At 34.1% G+C, this 24,800-nt stretch overlaps 1 pseudogene; it reads left to right on the top strand.

The window, feature by feature from the left end:
- The first annotated feature begins 580 nt into the window (after positions 1–580).
- Positions 581–12,763, top strand: LOC117905448 (annotated as a pseudogene).
- Positions 12,764–24,800: the final 12,037 nt, after the last annotated feature.

The raw sequence follows: 24,800 nt of genomic DNA, 5'->3' as shown, positions 1-24,800 counted from the left end.
GAACAATTTGAGGCTAGCCACCCATTTGAAAAGTCCCACCTAACTGGGCATTTGATATTTGATAATCAGAGTAATGAAAATAAATGGATTTGATTGAATCTTATGTGAAAGTGTTTGAATTTGATATGAAAATGGTTGGTTGAATTTTGAATATATTAGTATTGTTGAAACTTTGATATTTGATGAGAAAAAAAAAATGATATCTCCTATTTGAAATGAAAATATTTGATCCATGAATTGCATTAATATTCTTTATTGGGCTGTGAGCTCATTCCCAATTGTTGAAAATTTTTCAGGTACTCTTAGTTCGGGTGAGGAGTGATGGCTAGGCTGAGGAATAGTCATCATTAGAATTTGACTTAGGATTTTATGTTGGATTTTGTTTTAACTGTTAGTTATGTTCATTTGGATCATTTGATATTTGGAAGTTATTTGGAAATTGAATTTGAGGATTTTAGATTTTGTTCTGCTACTCTGAACAGGTATTTGGTAATGGGTAACATCCAGTTACAATATAATTGTTTGAGTCAGATTATACTTTAAGCCTTCGGGTTTGAGGTGTGAAATGACCGTCACGCCCATGGAGTGGGTCTTGGGGCGTGACACACAACCTATAGAGATTCATAATCTTCAGATTTTGCACAGAAAATGGCATGGGGATTCAGTATGAACTCTAGCTAGAAGACCAGGAATAAATCAAGTACCGAAGGAACAGGAATACAAGGCATAATCAATCCAACACCATTTGAATGTTTTGTTGATTGAATTCAATTAACATGTTGGCAAGTTAGGGTTGCCCACCCTTTTCATTCTAATACTTGATAACTCAAATCAATTAATCATCATAGTGATGCAATCTAGTTTACAGAGAGATCCACCATGTATCATTCACTACAGCTTTTATTATGACATTTGATCCTTCTGTATTGAGATCAATCCATTTAGGCAGACACCTATTTTGGACAGATCTCAAATTAGTATTCTTACAGGAATTAGAAAGCATAATTTATTCTTCTTATAGCACTTGGACCGAGTACATTCTCCTTGGTATAATTTTAAGAAATAATGCTGTTGATATGAATCCATTGACTATTCAATCTAGCTAGAAACTTTCAGATTTGTTTTTCTTTGACAGCATTTGGGATTATTAACATGTTCTTTTTTTTAAACATTGATCAGACATTCTCACAAAAAAAGTCAAAGGTCTATCAGTCTTGCTTGTCACCCTCTTTGTATACTAGTTCCAGTGGTATCTTCCACCTAATAATATCTGAAAGGGTAAACTATGCACAAGAGGTCATGTTCTCAAGTATACCCTGCATAGGAAGAAAAAAGGGAGCACAATCAACCAATTAATCAACAGATTTCTGTTTCTTTTGCAGAAATCAGAATTGATCAAAAGATTTCAGCCATCCACTGCTGCTAAGCCCGACTCTCCCTCTTGATATTTAATACAGAAAAATGGCTTTTACCTCATCATGGAATCTAAGGATGAAGCATAAGACAGAAGCTAGTTCTGGTAAATAATTGTGTAAATTTAAGGTCATTTTCTTATCTTGTCAGATAGGATAACCTGGTTAGAGAAATGGTTAGGAGGAAGTTACATTGCTCTTAACAGGGACTGATTAATAAATAATTTGCCCTTGTTTGATAATTAAATTCAACTTTTCAATAGTTATCCTCCTACACACATCAGGCCTTAACATGTGCTGGCAGCTAAAATATAGACTGCAAATCTTCAATTCAATGACCATTATTTCGAACATGAAGAAACATCTCCATTTCTCATTGCTCACCATCCTCCTCCTCTTTCAAATTATTCTATATTGCAGCATGAACAGGGTAGGAGCTGTTGATGCTGATACAGATACTCTTGCACTTCTATCTTTCAAGTCCGTAGTGTCTTGACTCCCAAAATGTTCTTTCTAGGTGGAACCAGAATTCATCTCACTGTACTTGGTTTGGTGTCACTTGTGCCAACAAGGGAACTAGAGTTCAGTCACTTCGTCTTGCTGGTTATGGGCTCTCTGGTATGATACACCCTCACCTCTCCAACCTCACTTGCCTCCAATTGCTAGATCTTTACAACAATTCATTTTATGGCCAACTTTAACTGGATTTTAGCCATCTGTCACTCCAGAATATTAACCTTGCAAGCAACTCCATTAATGGTACAATTCCAGTTGGTCTCTGTCATTGTTATAATCTTGAGGAGATTTGGTTCAAGCACATCCAACTTATTGGGAACCTTCCATCTGAACTTGGAGGATCTGTCGAGACTCAGAATTCTTGACGTTGCAGTGAATAACCTTACAGGTGTAATCCCTCCAACATTTGGAAACCTATCCTCTCTTACTGTTCTCAGCCTAGCAAGAAACCAATTCTTTGCCAAAATCCCAAATGAGTTGGGTCATCTCCATAATCTTCAAAAACTTTAGCTCTCAGAGAATCAGTTTGAGGGAAAGATCCCTTATTCCATCTACGACATTTCTTCTTTGATTTACTTATCTGTATCACAAAATATGCTTGTTGGAGAAAACCAACTGATATGGGCCTTGCACTTCCAAACCTGTCAGAAGTCTACTTAGCACACAACTAGCTGGAAGGGCCAATACCCTATTCTTTGTCTAATGCTTAACAAATTCAATTCCTAGACTTTTCTTCAAACCACTTTCAAGGGTCAGTTCCTCTACTTGGTAACATGAATAATCTTAGACTCTTACATCTTGGCCTGGATAATCTCTTTTTCACCACCAAGCTTAATCTTCAGGCAATTAATTCACTAGCAAACTGTACCCAGTTAGAGCTTCTATATCTTAATGATAAACAGCTAGCTGGCAAACTTCCAACTTCTGTTGCAAATCTTTCTACTCATCTCCTTGAATTTTGCATCAGCAACAGTTTTCTGACTGGTAGCATTACCCAAGGATTTGAAAGATTTCAAAATCTCTTGGCCTTAGACGTACACCAAAATAAATCTTTTCACAGGTAATGATACTAAGTGCCAGAATTTAAAGAAAAGGTCTGAAACAGAACAGGCTCAATGGTAGCATACCCAATGAGATTTTCAGACTTCCTGATATAATCGAGAAGTATTTGGCACATAACGAACTAAGTGGTTCTCTGCCCGCCCTAGTTGGAAGTTTGGAACGCCTTGAGGTCCTGGATGCTTCTAATAACCAGCTTTTAAGAAACATTTCAACAACAATTGGTTCTTGCCTAAGTTTGCTTACTTTCAATATTGCCACAAACAAACTCTCAGGCTTGATACCAGTTTCGATGGGTAAATTAATAGCATTGGAGAGCTTGGATCTTTCTTCCAACAGTCTGACTGGGGGAATCCCCGAAGAGTTAAGAGGATTTTTTGTATTTGCAGATCTTGAATTTGTCTTTCAAGGACTTGGAAGGACCAGTTCCAAGAAAAGGTGTTTTCACGAACCTCACCTGGCTTTCTCATTCAGGAAATAATAAGCTCTGTGGTAGTGACCCTGAGGCTGCAGGAAAGCTGAGAATCCCCACATGCATCACAAAAGGGAAGTCAAATAGGCATTTGATACTCAAGATTGTGATTCCAGTTGCCAGCTTTGCTCTGTTAATGTGTGCAGCCTGTATCACATGGACGCTGATCTCCTAAAACAAGAAATATAGGAGAGGAACAAGTTTTTCATCTCCTCTTTTCAATGTGTTGCTACCAAAGATATCGTACTCTGACATCCAGCTTGCTACAAATGATTTCTCTGCAGAAAATTTGGTAGGAAAGGGAGGCTTTGGATCTGAATATGAAGGAGTTTTCAGAACCGGTGAAAATGGGGTTGTGGACCCGCATTTCTCACGTGCGCCCCCACTCGATCGGCGATACTCGCTTTTATTTGGTGAAAATTTTGTTTTTGGAAAAGTCGGAGTCGCCACTTATTTTATTTTATTTTAAAGGGAAAATAAAACCCTAAAACATGACTCCATAGTTTTTGGAAAAGCATGTCTTTGAAAAACCTGAGTCTAGGTCCGGGGATTAGGTTACTTATTGGGAAGGTACCTCTAGGAGGTAGCACCCCTCTAAGCCCTATAAAGGTCTCTACTGACTACGTTGAAGGAAATGTGACAATCAACTGATTAATTGAGGGTACCTAAGTAAGCTAAGGTGATCTCAAAACTAGCATGCCAAACAAGAAAAACCAATCACGCTCATAAAGGAGAGTTAGGATGCTTACCTGGACTACTTCTTAAGAGCTATCATAAAACATCAATGGTTAGTTTAGATAATATATCACTCAGCATGCGTTTTATCATGAATGATCAAACAATGTAGCAAATATCAAGACATCCCAAGCATTCTCAAACATAGGTATAATTCATAATGACAATCATATTTACAGAATTTAGAAGGTATGTGGCAGGAGACATACTTGGATAGAATAGATAACTTGTAACGTGCTTCCACAAGACATGAGAGGTTAGATAACGAACAATAAAATAAGAAGTCCTAGCATGCTTGTTATCTAATTAGCACAAAAAAAAAAAATTATCACAGTATACAAAACCATCAATTATCACTTATATCTTCTATATAATTCCTAAAAAATAAATAGACATGAGTTCATCAAATAGGAAAGGGGGCAACAAAGATGAGTTTTGAAAATTTTCCTTATGTAGGGGTTTCACCAATTCCCCGATTGATATACACAAATCTAGCCTGGAATTATTCCATTTGTTTGAAACCACAAGCTTAGATTAATGTCTTACACAAAACTGTAATTTTATTTGAAATTTAAGAAATATGTGAACCGATCAAAACATGGTTGCACATTATTTGAGAAAATGAAATTTTGATTCTAAGAACTCTAAATGAATTTTTGAAATGGATTTCTAAAGGGAATGAGATTTTGATTTTAAGAATCCTAAATGAATTTTTGAAATGGATTTTAAAAGGGATCTTTTGAGAATAGTGTTATGTTTTAAAAATAAAAGAAATTAATTTGAAAACAATAAAACGTATGAATCAAAATACCAAGCAAAACAAAAGAGAACAAAATCACAAAGTAGAATTTTTGACAATCGAGAAAATTGAAGTGGTGAGAATGGAGGCCAATCTTCACTATTTTTTTATGGCCTCCGAAAAGTAAATTTTACCAGAGGCTACCAAAGTAATAAACTATTCAAACTTAGATCAAATAAGCTAACGAGATACCCACCAAGAATTAATGACGAATATTCAAGAAACACATCCATTAAGAATAACAATCAAGAATTAGCATGAGATCAATTAAACACACAAACGTATCTAGATTGATTAAAATGAACCAAATTAAATCAAAGCATGAACAATAATTTTCAAACATAGAATTAACTTTATTAATGAACTAATATTATATAAAATACCTAAATCAAATAGATGTGTGAAACTAAATCAGAGTAAACTAAAGACATGAATTTTCAAATATAGAATTGATTTCATTAATGACCTAAAATTATACAAACTCCTAAAATAATTAAAATGAATCAATTTAAACGAAAGGAAACTAAAACAAAATATGAATTCAGAGAATCTAATTTTGAAATAAACTTACATTATTAAAATGAAATCTAGGCTTAAAAAAAAAATATTTTTAACACTAATAAAGGCAAGTCTAAAATCAAATATTTAACATTTAATATTAATTATTTTAACAAACAAAAATTTTACAAGAGCACCTAAACCTGAAGTTAAACAAAAACACTAACCATAATATATTTTAAAACGAGATCTCTAACCTATAGAATTAATTTTATTGACATATGGATAAATAGACAACACATAAATAAATAATATAATTAATTAAAAAAAACATGAATTAATGGAATCAATTTTCTAAATAAATTTACGTTATAAAGATGAAATCTAAGCTTAAAATGAATTAAACACTAATTAAAGTCAATCTAAACTTAAATTTTTAACACATGATCAATTCTTTTAACAAACTAAAATTTTACCTTAACCACAAATTAAATTATAAAACTACCTGAGACTAAATTTCTAACCTATAAAATTAAACTCATAATCAAATGGATAAGTTGATGACACAGAAAAATAAATATAAATGAAATAAAATATAAATGAAACGAAATACGAACTCAAGGAATTAAATAATTTTTTTTTAATAAACCTACATTAGTCATAGTTTTAAAAGGCTCAAGGCGCACCAAGGCGCAATATAGTCCTAGAGCCTGAGGCGCAAGGTGCATCTAAGGGGCGGGCTTTAGTGAAGTGAGGCGCACCCTAATTTACATATATATTTTATATAATATAATCAAATTTAACAATCATTTATTTGTCCTAAACACATAAATCATCAAATATCATCCAAAACTTCAATTTAATAAACAAAAAACATAAAAATAAAGAACTCCAAGCATAAAAACAAATCCAAATCCATATTGCTAATTGCCTAATACATATCCAAATCCAAAGTTTCCAAACCTAAAGGTCCAAAACATGAAATTTGTCCACAATTCAAAAACATCATTAAAAAACACATAAATCACAAATTTGTCCAGAACAAGCAATCATCACTCCTCCTCTAAATCAACAAAATCATCATCATCATCATTTCCATCACCACATTTGTAGCCTTCCCCATCTTCTTCATCTGCTGAATCAACCATGTCTCCATCTTCATCTTCATCTATTAGTGAATGAGAAGGCAAAGTTCTAGAACTTGAAGCTATCCCCCTTGTTGGTGGTATTATGCTTGAGCTTGCTCTAGCTCTAGCTCTAGTATCAAACCTGGCCTCCTCAGCTCCAGCAGCTCTAGCAACATCACCCCATGTCAAATTGTCATCATCAAATACAAAATCATCTCGTGCACCTCCATGAGAATCCTCATCTTCCATTCTCTCTATCAACCATTCATTGCTATCATCTATATCTTTCAAGGAAATTGGGTCAATGGTGTTACGTTCATTGTATCTTCTCTTCAAGGCTCGATTATACTTAATGTACACCAAATCATTCAAGCGTTGATGATCTAACCTATTTCTCCTCTTGCTATAAATCTGCAAAAATTCATAAGCTCATAAATATATTTTAAAGTTTTAACTTTTAAGTTACATTCAAGACTCTATTAGACTATTACTTGTAATTATTTTGGATTTGGTCACTCACATTTTCAAAGATGCTCCAATTCCGTTCACAACCTGATGCACTGCATGTTAAGTTGAGGACTTTCATTGCAAACTTTTGCAAATTTGGAGCCGAAGCTCCATATGCAGCCCACCATTCAGCTGTAGTATAGATATTAACAATTTAGTGAAACAATTCACCTATTTTATCAAAAATACAATCTAATCGTTTAAAAAAACAAAACTAAATAACTAACCTGGTGCTCTAGTCTTTTTTCTCCTAACAGCTAACTCATTCCCGAATAGTCCTTGGGCATTTGTGAACAAACTCACTTCGGCCACAACTTTTTCTTGCTTAGCAGGGTCTCTTATTAGCCTTAAGATGCATTTATACAAATCACTCATAATCTCGGCATCATGCTCTATTTCTAGCTTATCATAGAAGAATTCCGAGTTCAAAAAGTACCCTACTGCATGCAAAGGCCGATGAAGCTGAATCTCCCACCTCTTATCAATAATGTTGAAGATTTCTTTGTACTTCTCTTCATTTCCATTAAAACTTCGCACAATTGCATCCTTAGCTCTATTCATGGCCTCATAGATGTATCCCATAGGAGCTTTTTTTTCACCATCAACCAAACGAAGCACACGAACTAGGGGACCCGAAACCTTTAAGCAAAACACAATAGTGTTCCAAAATGAAGGCATTAGAACTATGTTGGCTATAGTTTTCCTCTTCTGCTCTTTTGCCCATTTACTATCTGACCAATCCGAGCTTGTAAACATTTTCCTCAAATTCTTTTTTTTGTTCATGCAATTGCAATAATATGATGAAAGCAGTTGCAAACCGAGTCTTAGCAGGCCCAAGCAATTCCCTTTGTCCAGTAAACTGCCTCATCATGTTAAGTAGCCCTGAGCAATTATAAATATACCCATTTAGTGATATAGCCCTCTCCAATGTCCTCTTGATGTTTGGTAGCTTTCCAATATCTTCCAACATCAAGTCAAGGCAATGTGCAGCACATGGTGTCCAATACAAATGTGGGCGCTTTAATTCTAACAACCTCCCTATATGAAATTGTAGATAATAAATTTACATAAGTTCTCATGATAAATAATTCAAATTTTAAAAGTAAATAAAAATTCAAGAAATAGTATTTATTACCTGCCATCACATAACTTGAGTGATTATCTGTTATAACTTGAATAACATTCTCCTCACCAACTTGCTCTACCCATTTGTCAAGTAACTCAAACATCTTTTCTCCCGTCTTAATCATTGAAGAAGCATCAATGGATTGCATGAACATGGTTCCCTTTGAACATTTAACCAAAAAGTTCACCAAAGTTCTCTCTTTCCTATCGGTCCATCCATCCGACATAATTGAACATCCATTTTTCCCCCATTCCATCATATGATCTTTCATCAAATCTTTTGTGAGAGCCAATTCTTTCTTAAGGTTAGTAACTCTTACCTCATGAAAAGTTTGTCCCTTCATACCCACACCATATTGGCCAATAGCCTCAATCATTGGTTGGAAACTCGGATATGTGACTGCATTAAATGGAATAGCAGCCTCATACATCCATTTTGTGATAAGCATACAAGCTCTTTCTCTTGTTTCCTTTTTGTAGGCATCATTGATGGTAGTTTGATTCATCTTTCCACTCCTTCAATTTTGAACAACCATCTCTGCATTAGGAGTGAAAAAATGATCCATAGGACCTTTTTGTCTTGGTTTTTTTTGAAGAAAACGTCCTACCACCACTTCCTCCTCGGTTACTACCTCCACTAGAAATGTTGGTGACATTCGTTCTACTATTAATCTCCTCACCAATATCTTCGTCTTCCAAACCAAACAAATCTTCATTAAGATATTCGCTCCCCATATTCATTTGCTCTTTTTGATTTTTCTTGGAACTCATATACTCTTCCATTTCTTCTCTAACATGATCCAGACATTTTCTACACTTTTTAGCATTTCTATATCCACCAACAAGATGTTGTTTGTGTCTATATATGCCTCATTTGGTTACTTTATCACAAAAAATGCATATGATGGTGTTCAAAACTTTTTCATTAACCAAACGACCATATTTCCACCCCGGATCTCTTCTTCCACTTGCACTAGAGTCCACTTGAGTTTCACTCTCATTATCCATCTTGCAAACAAATTATCTATACTCTACAATAAAATAATTATAATTAAATTAAGAAAAAAAATTGAAAAAAAAAATGCATATCACATTATCAAATATCACATTAACAACAAATATGCATATATGAGTGCTTTTTATTTATTTATTTTTATTTTGTAAAATTTTCATGTCAAAAACTCAAAATATAACATTTATATTTAAAAAAAAAAAATTACCAATGAGAGTTATGAGATAAGAATGGAAAAAAATGCAGAAAAGTGAAGAAAAAAGAAAAATACCGAGGTCCGGAAGGTACGTGACTATTTCACCTTTATTTTTCTCCTATTTTCCCCATATTTTTCTTTTTCTTTTTCTTTTTCTTTTTCTTCTTCACTTCTCCAGCACGGAAGAGGCTAGGGCAAAGAATGGCAGTGGTCTCGAGTTGAGAAAGCCAGAAAAGGGGGCTGGATGGGACAAACAGGCCAAAACGGCGTCGTTTTGGCCTGTTTTTTTTTTTTTTTTAAAAAAAAGAACAGGCTCCAAAACGACGTCGTTTTGGTCCCTGTTTTTTTAAATGAACAGGGTCCAAAATGGCGTCGTTTTGGGCCCAGCAAATAAAAAAAAAAAATTTAGGGCTCTCGCAACCCCGCCTCCTCTCTGCAACTCGACGATAAAAGGGAGAAGAAGAAGAAGAAGAAGAAGAAGAAGAAGAAGGAGAAGGAGAAGGAGAAGAAGGAGTGTGTACCTGGTTGGACCCTCGGAGGTGACTCGGGCGACCGCCTTGCGCCTTGCCGGAGGCGACCGCCTTGCGCGCTTAAGTGGCGCCTTCATGATGGGGCATCGCCTCCCTTAGGCGCCGGAGGGTGGCGTCGCGCCGCCCCGAGCCTAGGCGCGCTTTTCAGAACTATGACGTTAGTAAAATAAATTTGAGCCTAACAAACATTTTTATCACTAATTAAGGCAAGTTTAAAATATAATACGTAACACATAAAAATAAATTATTTCAACAAACTATAAGTTTAACTAAACCTAAAGCCAATTCAAACCACCAACAATAGATTTTTTTATTTTTATTTTAAACTGAATTTTTAACCCATAGGTTCAATCTCATTAATAATTAAATAAATAAATAAGTTACAAAGCATTAGATTAGTAGCAAATAAATAAATAAACAACTAATAATTAAATGAATCACAACTAAACTAAATAAAGATCAAACTATATTATTTTTTTTTTATTCTTCAAAAGAAAAATTACATGAATTTGTATTTTATGAATTTAATATAATATACCAAACTAAACCTAAACACAATTTTCATTCTGCCCATATTAAAACAAAAAATGCATGCTGGAGGTAGTAATGTTAGTCAAACAACACAATATAATAATAATTAAAAAAAAAAAAAAAACCAATCAAACTAATTAAAATTCTAAAAAAATATCAACTAAAACAGGATCAATCAAAACTAAAGTATATATTAGTTATTTATTTATTAAAACACGAATATATCAACACGAAACGAAATAAATTAACCAACTTAAATTCTAAAACTAAAAGGATGAATCATGAATTAAAATTAACAACCTTTGGATATGAAAAGAGTGGCATGGAATCAATTGAAATAATAAACTAAAATTTTAATAACATCTAAACTTAAAGATAAATTAAAACTAAATTAAATGAAATTATGAATTTCCTAATTGAGAAAAAAAATAAAAAAATAAATAATGCTAATCAAAATTCTAAATTTTAAACCATCATCATGAATTGCCCAAACTCTTAAAAAATCCTAACCTTTCCATTATCAACAAAAATTGCCCAAACCAATATTTAAAAAATCTAATTTGTCAAACTAAGAATAATAAATTGTAACTACGTTAAACAAAAATCATAATCTTCAAGCTAGAATAATGAATCAATAAAAATTAATTTATTTAGATAAGAAAAATTAAATAAATAAATAAATAAATAATATCTAGATTAAACATGAATTTATAATAAAATAAACTTTGAAAATGCATAGGTCAAATAGGAATAATTTAAAGCTAAATTTAGCAAATTGACATCATGAATACAATGCTATTGGAAATAATTAAACCTAAACAATAGATAAAATCCTAAACAAGTATGAATCGAATTGAATGTTTCATGGGGCAAAATTGAAATGGGATGAATTAGTTTACCTTTTTTGAAACGTGAAGGTCATTTTCCACTAGTAGGATTTTTTTAATAAAAAAAAACAATTCCAATGATGCATAGTGTGGTGATACCCTTGCACAACAAATTCTCCAAATGCCTTTTCAAAACGTGGAGGCTACTTTCCACTAGTAGGGTTTTTTAATAAAAAAAAAAATTCGAAGGATGATGGTGTGGTGGATACCTATGTACTGCAAATCCTCAAAGTGCTGCGTGTTAATGGAGATGAATTTCCTTTGAAAATCTGGTGCAGCTGTGGTGTTTAGGTGGAGGGATTAACAAGCTGGTGCGGATCTCCAATGGTCATAAGATGTTGCCGGAGATGCTTGGGTACGACGCAAAGTGTTGCGGCAGCACGGGCAATGGAGGATCACGCTTCGGAATCGATCTGTAGCTATCAGGACGGAAGAATCTCTCCTTAAAATTCTGGTGCGACTTGGTGTCTCCGATGAGAGGGACTAGACCCAAAATTGTCTCCGGAACTCAGCTTTCTTTCCTTCCTTCACTGTACGGCTGTACTGGAAATGGCTGTATCCAGAAGATACCGATTCTGGGTTAACTTTGACTCTGATCCAGAGACTAAATATTGCAATAGATGTAGCTTCAGCTTAGGATTATCTGCACCATGACTGTGATCCACCTGTTGTCCATTGTGATTTGAAACCTGCAAATGTACTTTTAGATGATAATATGGGAGCCCATGTGGGAGATTTTGGACTGGCAAGGTTCCTTTGGAAGAATCCATCAGAGGATGAAAGCAGCACAATTGGACTAAAGGGCTCGATTGGTTACATTGCTCCAGGCACCACACACAACTTAAACTGTCCAAATCATTGTTTTCCCTTTATGATTAGTAGTACATTTTTTTGAGTGTGGGTCTTCATTACTCTAATGTGCTGTTATTTTGTTGTAGAGTGTGGTTTAGGAAGAAGGATTTCAACAAGTAGGGATGTCTACAGCTTTGGAATTTTGCTGCTTGAGATATTCACAGCAAAGAAACCCACAGATGAAATGTTTCAGGAAGGTTTAGATCAGCATAAGTTGGCATCCGCTCTGCTCATAAATCAATTTTTAGATATGGCTGACAAACGGCTTTTTAACAATGATGCTTGTACAGACTATAGCACCTTCACTAGTTCTTCTGTTGACTTTAACAGCATCATTAATAGCAGCAATACTTCGTCCCATTCGCAAATCAAAACTGAAGAGTGTATTACTGCCATAATACATGTTGGTTTGTCGTGTGCTGCTCATTCAACTACAGATCGTTTAATCATGAGAGAAGCATTGGCAAAGTTGCATGATATTAAAGCTTTTCTACTGGGTTTGTGAGCTATATTATTTCATGATAGTGCAGGATTTTTATGTTCAACTTTATGTCCTATTAATTAAAGTTGCAAGTTCCTAATCTGTAGACTGAAAATATGGATGTTTCTATGGCTGATGTTTCTTGATACATTTTATCTGAACTATTTGGAAACGTGTTAACAGCAAAACAAAAGCATCTTGGTCTATCTGCAAATGTAAAATTCTTAAATCAAAATGATGGATCTGGTTGGGGTCAGAAAGTATGCCTCACACTTACACCTATTGAAAATATATATCAGATCCCTTCCAAAATGATGAAAAAAAAAAAAAAAAAAACATCAACCATGGGATTCACACAAAAGCAATATGGAGTTCTTCACAACTTTCAATTAATAGGTTATTACCCAAGCATTTTATTCAGACAATTGGTTTGAGCAATAGACTACAAACATACAACAGTTCTAAGCCACACTGTTATTTGTATAAACATAACATTCCAAAAGATAATCAACAGAAAATGTTTGACACAAACAAGAAAAGGAAAAGGGCCAAACAAATAAATGCAAAGAAGAAAAGAAATATAGATAAACAGAGTCAGATAATGCCAATGACATCCACCAATGTAGCAAACCACAACTTCAAAACCAAGAGGAAATTATTCATCAAAATTTCAATAGAGGAAGAAACATACCACCCCCTTACTGTAATATTTGAAGAAATCATTTCCATAGAATCTTTCTCAAGCATTAAGTAAAGCATAAAGATTCAGCCTCTACCTCATCCAGTAACCAGGAAAACACCTCTTTCCTCATTCTTATGACTTATCCATTGGACACTCATTTGACTAGTCATTAGCCATATTCAATCAATGCATGGAAAGCCCTTGAATTGTCCTGCAAAGTACATGTGCATGGGGTTAAATACATAACTAATCGAACACATTCCAAATGGAATGTTATTTTTTATTTGCGTAAAGTTCATATATCAAAGCAAAGCATCTGTTACCACGAATTAGAAGGCAATAGAGATTTAGAGCAAGCTGTTTTTGACAAGGATGAGATAGCTAATATTGGTGTAAACTGAGAATTTACAACGAGAGATGGGGAATTGTAATTATAACCAGCAAATGGAGGATTCGGGAAATGTGATTCTCCATCTGCTGAACTTTTTCAAGGCTCAAGTAAAATGAGTAAGAAGGTCTTTCTGCAATATGACATCCGATTAATTAGCTCCATCAGGGTTTTAACTAGGGCTTCAACTTGGATTGGTCAAGCCCTACATAAACAGCATCCAATTGAGAAAAAAGGAGAGCTCAGACTGAGGAATTGCCAGTTTTCTCTTCTACTACTGAAACTTAGCCCAAAAATGGCTTCCATGCAGGTGGGCTTTTTTTTTTTTTTACCTCATATTTGTCACTCTCCCAATCAGCTCCTTCTTGCTGCCAATTAGAAGCAAAAACCCTAAACCCCTAAATGTAATGTGAGAAAGAGTTCCAACCACGTCGTTTTATGATATCCCTCTGTCCCTCTCCTTCAGAACCCCAAAATCACACCTACCCTTGAGAAAGCGCCACAAAACCCAGCAATTACCAACAAAATCACTATGTTTGAAAAGGCCGAGCAGCAGAATTAAATGGGTCTCTCAATATTTGTCTTAATCCTTCACTTTCTTTTGTAATACAGGTTTCATGGATAATAGAGTTGACTGAACCTGCTCTCTTTTAGTTGGGCTGCTGGTTGCAGAAAAGAAACAAAATTTTCTTTTTCTCCATCACGTCATTGCACCTTTAATGCCGCCTCTCTATGACATCCCTACTTGCAGTTTTAATCATGATCATGTCAAAAGCTCTACACCTCTTGTTCTCACAATTGAGAAATTGACCCAAGAGAATTGCACCAGCTGATCCCCAACTGATCCTACAAGGAAGAAACGAGGGTTATAAAATCCACCTTTAAAATACTTTTGCAATAACCCATTTTAAATTAGGTTCCGTCATTTTATTTGATTTTATTTTGGTTATTTTAGGTGTTTTTGAATAAGCAAAGTTTGGTAATTACTAAGATTTTATTTGATTTTATTTTGTAATTTATACTTTTATTTTTGTTGAGTCAATGACTCTTTGTAAAAAGAGACTGGTTCCTTTTGGGTAGGGATTATGAGAAGATTATTTAATTAAAGTTTTATTTTTCTTTGTTTATACCATATCTTCTTCTTCTTGGCTATTTCATTGGTATTAGAGCGACAACCTGACACCAAGTGATGACGGATGGTATTAGAACACAAGAAGTTCATCCATTGGAATATTCCGTAAAGCAATTGAAGGAGACCTCAAATCAACAATCGTTAGAACTGAAGGAGTTAGCCCGAATGATGATAGCGATGAACCTCAACATTGATCATCTAACAGAAAAATCGTTGGTTTCAATGGTTTTCATGGAGGTTTGTAGTTTAATTGCAATCAAGCCAAGAACGGGTTTCGCTTTTGGCATGAATCATACGCAAAACAAAATTTTTAAATTAAATTTTCTAGCTTTTGAGGGGGAAATCTTATGGGTTGGACGTACAAGCGTGAGAGGTTTTTCAAGTATAACAAAATGTTGGAACAAGAGAAGGTTGAGATTGCCTCTATTCATTTGAAGGGCAAGACTCTACAATGGTTCTAGGGTTATGAAGCCTTTGTTAAGGAATTAAATTGGAAGACATTTGTTGCAAATATAATTATGCAACTTGGACCTGGAACGTATGACAATCTGATGGGCTAGATGACTAAATTGAGGCAAACCTCATTGGTGTGAATTTATTAAGAGTAGTTTGAAGTGTTAATGGTAAGGACTAAAGGCTTAATAGAGGAATATGTTTCATAAGTGGTTTGAGAAATGCAATCAAGAATTAAATCGTGATGTTTTAACATACTACTCTTATTCAAGCTATAGGGTTGGCTTTACTACAAGAGAATACATGAAGGTGATGATTAAGGAAGTCAAGTCCTCATCATGAATTGTTGCTAGCCTGTTACAACGCACACAAGAAGTTGAAAGAGGAACCCTTGGACAAATTCCCCTAAACAAGAAAATATCTCAAGCTGAGATGTAGGACAAGAGGGAAAAAAAACTATGTTACTATTGTGACGAAAAATATGAACCGGGCATAAGTATAAATGGAGACAAATTTTTTTTTTTTAGAAGGAGAGGGGGATGGTGAAATGATTAGTGAAAATGATGAGTCCGAAGAATAAAAGAAGAAGCCTCTATTGTCAATCCAGGCTATCATAGGAGTCATCTCTCATCAAACTATGCGAATTAGAGGTAATGTCAAGAAAAAAGTTGTCGTCATTTTGGTTTTGACTCTGGAAGTACCCACAATTTTCTTGATGTCACTGTGGCTAAGCACATGGGTTGTATAGTACAAAAGACAAGTCTCGAATGGTAGCAGTGGTGAATAGAACTAAGATTGTTAGTACAACTACTTGTAAAAAATTAGGTTGGAGTATGCAAGATAAGGGATTTAAAGCATATATGAGGTTGATTCCTTAAGGGGGATGTGATATGGTGTCAAGGTTTGAAAAATAAGGATATTTCATCGAAATATGACTAAATATCAAATATCGAAGGTGCTTGAAACGAAATTGGCCATCAATTATTGATTGGGCAAAAAATCGCCAAAAAATCAAAAGAATCGGGGAAATATGGCCAATATTTCAGTCTTGGTTACATTTTTTGATGAAAAAATCGAAAGTGGTTGCATGCACATGTGGGGAAGGATAACACGCAAAAAAATCGTCGCCAAAAAATCAATGATTTCTTTAAAAAAATCACCAATTTTTAGCAACTTTTTTAAAAAAACGCCTATTTTTTTATTTTATAATATTTATCATTTTTTTTAAGTATTTATTCTAATTTATCTTTTATTTTAAATTTATATTACCCTTTAATTATATATTATCATTTTATTTTTAATTACTTTTCATATTTATCTCATTAATCCTATTTTAAAAAATCATTCTCACTTCAATTTTAAATTTTTTTATATTTATCCTTTTAATTTCAAATGCTTTCATTTTAAAATATTAAAAATATAATTTTATTCAAAAATTACTTAAATATAAAAGTAATTAATGAAGTTCTAATATTTTATGAGTTAAAATTAATTTGATAAGATAAATTATTAATATAATTTTAATTATTTAAATAAATTAATGTTAATAAAAAAAAGTTGTCACCACAAATTTGTAATAAAATTTTAGAAACTAAATCTCAAATAAATTATTTAAATAAATTGATTTAATTTTTTATTTAAAATGTAATAAAGCATGTCTTAATAAAAGTAGTTTTAATTTTTAAAATAAATGAATATAAATATATTAAAGGAATTTAAGCAAATTTTTTTATAAAAAAATTTGATAAATATTATCTTTAATTATATTTATATCAATTACACTTACAAATAATTTAACATATCTATTTTTACTTATTTTATCATTTTTTTTTAAGTTTTCTAAGCATTTTCATGAATTTTGAACCATTTCTATTCGATTCAATATTTTTATCAAAATATCCACCGATATATTCGTGTTTATCGGTATTTCAAACCTTGTATGGTGTTAGCGATACAATGGCTAGCTTAGTTAGGGCCAATCTTGTGGGATTTTGAAAAATTTATGGATGGAGTTTAGGTGGGATGGGAGGAGAATGGTGTTACGCGGAACTATAGTGGGTCCCTTGAAGATAGTTTCAGCTACTCACATGGAAAAGGATCTTAAACATACACTAACAATTGCTGCTACCCATATTTTCTCGATGTAATTAGAGTCGGTTACTTATGAGTCACCCAAGGAGGTCGTAGTAGAGGAGATGCTAGGAAAGTTGCAAGAGCTACTAAAAAAAAATATGAAGGTATATTCCTTGAACCTAAGGGCTTGCCCACATCAAGAGCTCAAGATCACACATTTCATTGCTGCCTAGAAGTGTTTCCCCAAACATTATACCATATCAGTATCCTTATGTGCACTAATGAGAGATCAAAAAGTTGGTTACTGAGTTGTTTGTAGCCGGAAGCATCCAAAAGAGTGTTAGTCCTTTTCCTTTGTCGGTTTTACTTGTGAGGAAAAAAGACATGAGTTGATGAATGCGTTTGGATTATCGGGCACTGAACAAGATCACAATCAAGGACAAGTTTCTCATCCTAGTGATCGACGAGATGTTCGATGAATTACATGGGGCTAAGTTCTTTTCAAAGTTGGATTTAAGATTAAGTTACCACCAGATTCGAGTACACCCTGATGATATCCATAAACAGACTTTTTGAACTCACAAAGGACACTATGAGTTTTTGGTCACGCCCTTTGGTTTGACAAATGCTCCTTCAACATTCCAAGGCATCATGAATGAAATTTTTAGACCTTATTTGAGAAAGTTTGTGTTAGTATTTTTTTATGACATTTTGGTGAGTAAGGGTTGGGTTGAGGATTTGGAACATTTGGAAATTGTGTTGGAGGTCTTGTTTCAAAACTAGTTATATGCTAAGAAATTAAAGTGTTCATTTGGCAAAGAACAATTAGAATATTTGGGATACTTAATTTCTGTGCAAGGAGTGGAAACTAATCCAGAACTTTGAAGTCTTTATGAGGATTTTTGGGACTCACAGGTTACTATAGAAGATTTATAAAAAATTACAAGAAGATTAGTTAACCCTTAATAGATTTACTTAAGAAGGATATATATATATATATATATATATATATATATATATATATATATTTAGAGTAAGGAAGCGGAGGATGCATTCAAGAACTTGAAGACAACCATGTGTATGGCTCCTGTCTTAGCAATGCCTAATTTTCAAAAGGAATTTAGGATTGAATATGAAGCAGCAGGTAGGGGAATTGGAGCAGTACTATCACAAGAAGGATGACCTATAGCTTACTTGATTAAAGGTTTATCACCCAAACATCTTGGCATGTCTGTCTATAAAAAAGAGATGATGGTAGTCGTGTATGCGGTGCAAAAATGATGTCCTTATCTTATAGGGAGGCATTTCAAGATATACACTAATCATTTCAGCTTAAAGTACATGTTGGAACAACACATCTCTATTCTAATGCAACAAAAACGGCTCTTTAAGTTGATTGGTTATGGTTTTGAAATATATTTCAGAATTGGGAAAGAGAATAAGGTCACTAATTTGTTGCCTCGAATGAATGAGTTCTCCTAAAAAGTAACAGTGATGATTATTTCATTTTTGTTGGATGATTGGGTGGAACAACTCAATCAAGAATGGCAACAGGATGTGGAAATTCAAAAATTAATCCAATAAATATAAGCAAACCTAGTTTCTCATTCCAAGTTTAGTTGGGAACATGACTTACTCAAGTACAAAGGGAGTCTATGGTTAAGTAGGAATTCAAACTTGAAACCTGCTATACATAAAGAGGCTCATGCAGGTGTAGGAGGACATTCTGGTGTAAAAAAGACATTGGCAAGAGTCTGATAGGTTTTTAATTGGAAGAAGATATGTGAAAATATAGGCATATTTGTGGTAGAATGCGACGTATGTCAAAGAAACAAACATGAAAATGTTTCTTACCCTGGGATACTACAACCGTCACCCATTCCTAAGCAAGTTTAGACGAACGTATCAATGGATTTTTTAGAAGGATTAACCAAGTCACATGGTAAGTCATATTTGTGGTAGTAGATAGGCTAAGTATGTTCATTTCATGCCTATGAGCCATCCTTATATTGTTTCGGATGTTGCACAGTCATTCATGGAGAAAATCTACAAATTACATGGCCTACCAAAGTCAATTGTAAGTGATTGAGATCCTATTTTTACTAGTAACTTTTGGCAAGGCTTATGTTCTCAACTAAATGTTGGTTTAATGAGAAGCACTGCTTATCACCTTTAAATTGACAGTCAAATAGAAGTGGTTAATAAGTGCTTAGAGCAGTACTTAAGGTTTATGACAAGTGATAAACCAAAAGAATAAATGGCTTCCTTTGGCTGAGTGGTAGTATAACATTTCCTACCATTTATCTACTCAAATAACACCTTTTAAGTTGTTATGGATGGCCACCTTCTACGTATGCTACTTATATACCTAGTGAGTCTAATGTGGCTGTTGTTGATAAGAGTTTAAGGGATCGGGATGTCATGATATGACTACTCAAGGCTAACCTTATTCAAGCCCAAGCTAGGATGAAGATGTATGTAGACCAAAAAAGAAGTGAAAAGACATTTGAAGTAGGAGATATGGACTTCATTCATTTGCAACCTTAAAAACAAACTATTGTGTCATTCAAAAGGAATAGGAAGTTGTCTCCTCGATTCTTTGGGCTATATAAGATTATTCAATGGGTTGGACAGGTTGCCTACAAATTAATGTTACTAGTTCACTACTACAAAAATAGAAAATTATGACGCTTTAATCCTTGGCGCTTTTATAAAGTATCATTATATTTGGATATACAATGGCGTTTTTTCAAAAGGGTCATTTTTTATATTAGTTTTTTTTATTTCATGGCGCTTATTTAAAGTGTCATTGCTTGCTGTGGCACTTAATTATAAGAATAACTGGTTATTCCATTACACTTTATAGCAGTGTCATAGTTGTGATATTTCATGGCGCTTATATTAGGTGACATTAAATAATAGTATATATATATATATGTTCTAAATATATATTAATTAAATGTTTTTCCCTTTCTACGAATACCCGCCAGACATTCCCTCCACAATTTCAGAACTGAAGAAACCCCGAAACCCTATACCTCTCACTAAGTCCACCACTAAAATGCCCTAATCTATTCCCCTTGCAAAGTCATTTGACTCCACATCAATTGCCAATCCATTCTTCTTGCAAAGTCCACCACTAAAATGCCCTAATCCGTTGGAATGGCCATGTCTAACTTCCATGCATGGGAGGTTACCATTGTCAAAATCTACTACAGAGCATCATAGTTACAAGTAAATCTCTTTCTCAAGTAACGTTGTTTTCCTCAAACTTGAATAGATTAGTACAAATGAAGACAAATGGAAGGGTTTTCATTGTTCCAAAAATCTAATATTATTGTTTCATAGATGGGGAAATTATTTTGGGAGGAGAAAATCAGGGTAATGGTATCCCAAATAAATACAGTGCATTTTTTGTTCTTGTTGTTGTATGGTACGCTGCAAGTTGTAATAGGTATAGTTCCAGCTTCTCCTTTTAGTTGTGGTGGAAGTGCCACCTTGTTTTTGCCTAGTGTAATGCCATGGAGATGTAGCAACCAGCATGATGATCGGGATGGAGGTTGAGGGTAATGTGGTGGGTGGCTCACGCACTAGCACAAGGGCGTGGGAAAGGAGGTGTAGCCTCTGTCGCCTGTAGGTATGGACGTGTCGTGTTCGTACACCAAGGAGAAGACAGGTTCGGCTGTAGCAGTTGAGAAAGCTACAAAATGGGGGATTTTTAAATGGTATTGAGAGGGGAACAACTGGCAAAGAATGACGTGTTTTAAAATTTTCTTTGGTGGGCTTGGGTTTGAATTTTAGTTGTTGGGCAGCATATGGGCTTGGCTCGGTTGAAATCAAGATGCAGACTTTCCATAGCAAGTTTTCTCAAAAATAAAATCCCTCAATTGTGTCCACGTGTCTCCACTGACTTGTGTCCTCGTGCCCCCACTCAATTGTGTTCACGTGCCCCCTTAAAAAAAAAAATGGAATTTCAGAGGGCTGCTATGGTGGTGAAGGAGGAGGAGGATGAGGCAGAGGCAGTAGATGAGAGGGCGAAGCTGTGATGGATGTCCACGTATCGGAGCTGGGACTCATGGGCGGCAGTGGAGGCGGAGGAGAGGGCTGCTGTGGCGGCGGAGAGGGTGGAATCAGTGTGAGATGGTGGTGGTGGTGGTGGTAGTGGAGATTGGTCTCGGTGGTGGCAAACTGAAGGAGAGCAGAGCCAGTGCCACAGAGGGATCTGATATACATACTGTGGGCTGCAGACAGGGCTTGCCTCGCCTTAACAAACTGCTTCATGTATCTCTTCCTCGCCTCACGCCTTGAAACCATCTCTTCTCTCTCTATTCTCGAGTAACAACAACCCATTTCTGATTTTCAAAAAACAAAACAACAACCAAAACGTTTTCTGCGTTCTCTCTCACTTTGGTAAAGCTTCTGAAGCTTTCATCGATGGCGGGTCTCAAAAAGCCATCGTTTTTCTCCTTCACTTCTTTTGGGTCTCAGAATCTTTAACCTCACTTCCTCCCAAACAAACGACACCTTTTCATCTCTTCTCTTCTCTCCCCCACACTCTAGTTCTAAGGAGGAAAGCAACCGAGAGGCAGTTTTGAGATGTAAGCAGACAAATGAACATTGGGCAGGGTGCCCAGTGGAGTAATTTTTTCAAATCAAGTTTTATGACCAAAATGCCCTTGTAATGTGTCTTTATTCACGGCATGCCCTTGGGACGTGCGGAGAACAGGGGAAGAGTGCCATGGCATGATTTCAAAGGCAATTTATAATTTGTTTCTGATGAGAATGGCCCAATTTTCCGTGTAAACCTTGGTTTGGTAGGTGAAGGTCTTAGTACGGTTGAATTTTTTTCCGAAGACACACGGTGTCATGGAAAGTTTCAAAGAAAGCTAGGGTTGTGTCTTTGAAAGGCTCTCACATATTTTAGGTCAGGAATATTCTATGTCTCCGCGTCTTTGAAAGGCTGTCAAGTCTGACTCTAAATTTGGTGCGTTGAATTGGTGTAAAATTTGCAAGTTGGGATTGAAAGTTCAATGAAGCTGCCCTTCTTTCTTTACTTAATAAAATATACCTTGTTGAAATCAAAACCCTTATGATTATAAATTCTCATATGTACTTGAGAAGCCCACAACCAAGACGTACAAGTCTAATTGGGGTTCACAAAACTTGGTGCTGGCTTAAACCGGCTTGACATATCTAGGTGCCATGCTAGTTAAACATTTATTATGATAGGGCATGAGATATCTTGGTATCACTTATTAAAATATGCCAATTGTTTGGTGATATATCTTTGAAATATTGGTGTATCAGTACATATGAATACGATATTTTCAACCGAAATATCAGTGGTCAACACGGGTCAAAGCTCCATGTTGACTGAGTCAAAGCTTAATAAAATGAGTTGTTGTGATGCTCAAAATGGATTGTTTTGCTGCTGCTTGCCCTTTGTTAATTATCATGCATCAAAATATATATATATATATATATATATATATATATATATATATATATATATATATATATATATATATTAAAAGTTTTTATATACACAAATATTAAAATAATCCTTTAAACAACAAATTAATTATAATTATTTTATATGTAAATAATTTTTTTATTTAATTAAATTGTAAAAAGTTTTTAACATCATTAATATATTAATTAAATATATCATAATTTTAATATTAAATATATTTTAAAATATATATTTTAAGTTGATGGGATCAGAGTTTCACTTCTCTACTAGCTTTCACCTACAAACGGATGGGCAAACAGAAAAAGTGAACACTTTGTTGGAGTTATGATTGAGTCACTTTATGAGTGACAATCAATGAGGTTAGGTTAAGTTGTTGAATGTGGCCCAATGCTCTTACAACTTGCAAAGAAGTGAGGTCACTAATAAGAGCCCATTTGGGCTAGCTACGGTGCAAAAGCCTAGAGACACCCACACATCTTTACACAAGAGATGGATATCATGAGAAATGAGTGAAGTGTTCTAGAGAGTTCCAAAGTCATCTTGTATATACTTATACATAACCATTGTATAGAACATTCAAGAGAATTGTAGGATAGAGTGGAACTTTATGAGTTCCGGAGAGTTCTGTGGGTGCTTATAAATAGGAGGTGGCCTCACTTGGTTAAGGCACCAAGCAAGTTAAGAGTTTCTAGCCCTGTAAAGCAATCTTTGTGCAATACAAAACTTCATTTCTTAAGTGTTCTCTTTGGTTCTCATCCTAGCTTTCAAGTTGTGTGCATTGCTTAGCCTAGCAAGCTAAGTACATAGAAAAGGATGATTTAGTAACATCAAGTGGCTTCAGTTGTGTAAGTGTTGCATATGAGCTTAGGAAAGGCCAAAATCTATGACAGTTCACTAGAATTTTTTTATTTTTTTTATTGAGCTATAATTATTATTAAACATTTATAAAATATATTTACTATAAGAGTTATTTGAGTGGAGATCTTATTATATTGATAGTAATAATTATTTTAAATATTCTAGAGCAATAATTGTAACATTTAGGTTTTTACTTCTTATTTTAACCATCAACTAATAGTTTAACCGTCTAAAGCGATTGATTAAAGTGAGATGGGGTGTGGATTTGGAAAAGATTTGGAGCAATTGATTTAAGATCTGGGTTATGGGTTTTGTCCATGTATTCTACTCAAATAAAAAATAAAAAATAAAAAAAAGGAAAAAGAGTTTTTAAGTAACCATGCAAAAGGAAGGTTGATGGACCACGCCTTTACATAATGAATATCATGTGAACCTCTTCATCTCTTCCCATTTGCATGAATACCAAAACCGATAAGATAAATGCTAACTACTATATATATATATATATATATATATATATATACAAGAATTTGTCTTCCATTAACTCCATTTAAAACTAAAACATCCCAAGAGACAAACTAATCTTAATTTATAAAACTAAAACGTCCCAAGAATTTTTATTTTTTTTAAAAGAAAACTATATTCAATTCATCAAACTTAAAAAATAAAAAAAATAAAAAAAATAAAAAAAAGAAAAAATCCTAAGCATTTTTAAAAACACATCCTAAAATAAATTTATCAAACTAAAAACATCCCCAACATCTTTTTACAAAGCACACTAACATCAATTACCAAACGAGAAACTCTAAAGAATTTTTAAAGGCAAACTAATATAATTTCATCAAACTTAAGCAACCCGAGGACATTTTTTTATAGCAAACTGACATCAATTACCAAACCAAAAACATCCTAAGCATTTTTTTTAAAGCAAACCGAACACATGAACTTCCAAACGCTTAATCAATTTTATTAATAAACTAAAGCTATATATAATATATATAT

This window comes from Vitis riparia, chromosome 18 (assembly GCF_004353265.1).
Source record: "Vitis riparia cultivar Riparia Gloire de Montpellier isolate 1030 chromosome 18, EGFV_Vit.rip_1.0, whole genome shotgun sequence".
Lineage (NCBI taxonomy): Eukaryota > Viridiplantae > Streptophyta > Magnoliopsida > Vitales > Vitaceae > Vitis > Vitis riparia.
Note: the sequence above shows the minus strand (reverse complement) of the source record. Positions and strands in the feature narration are given on the sequence as shown.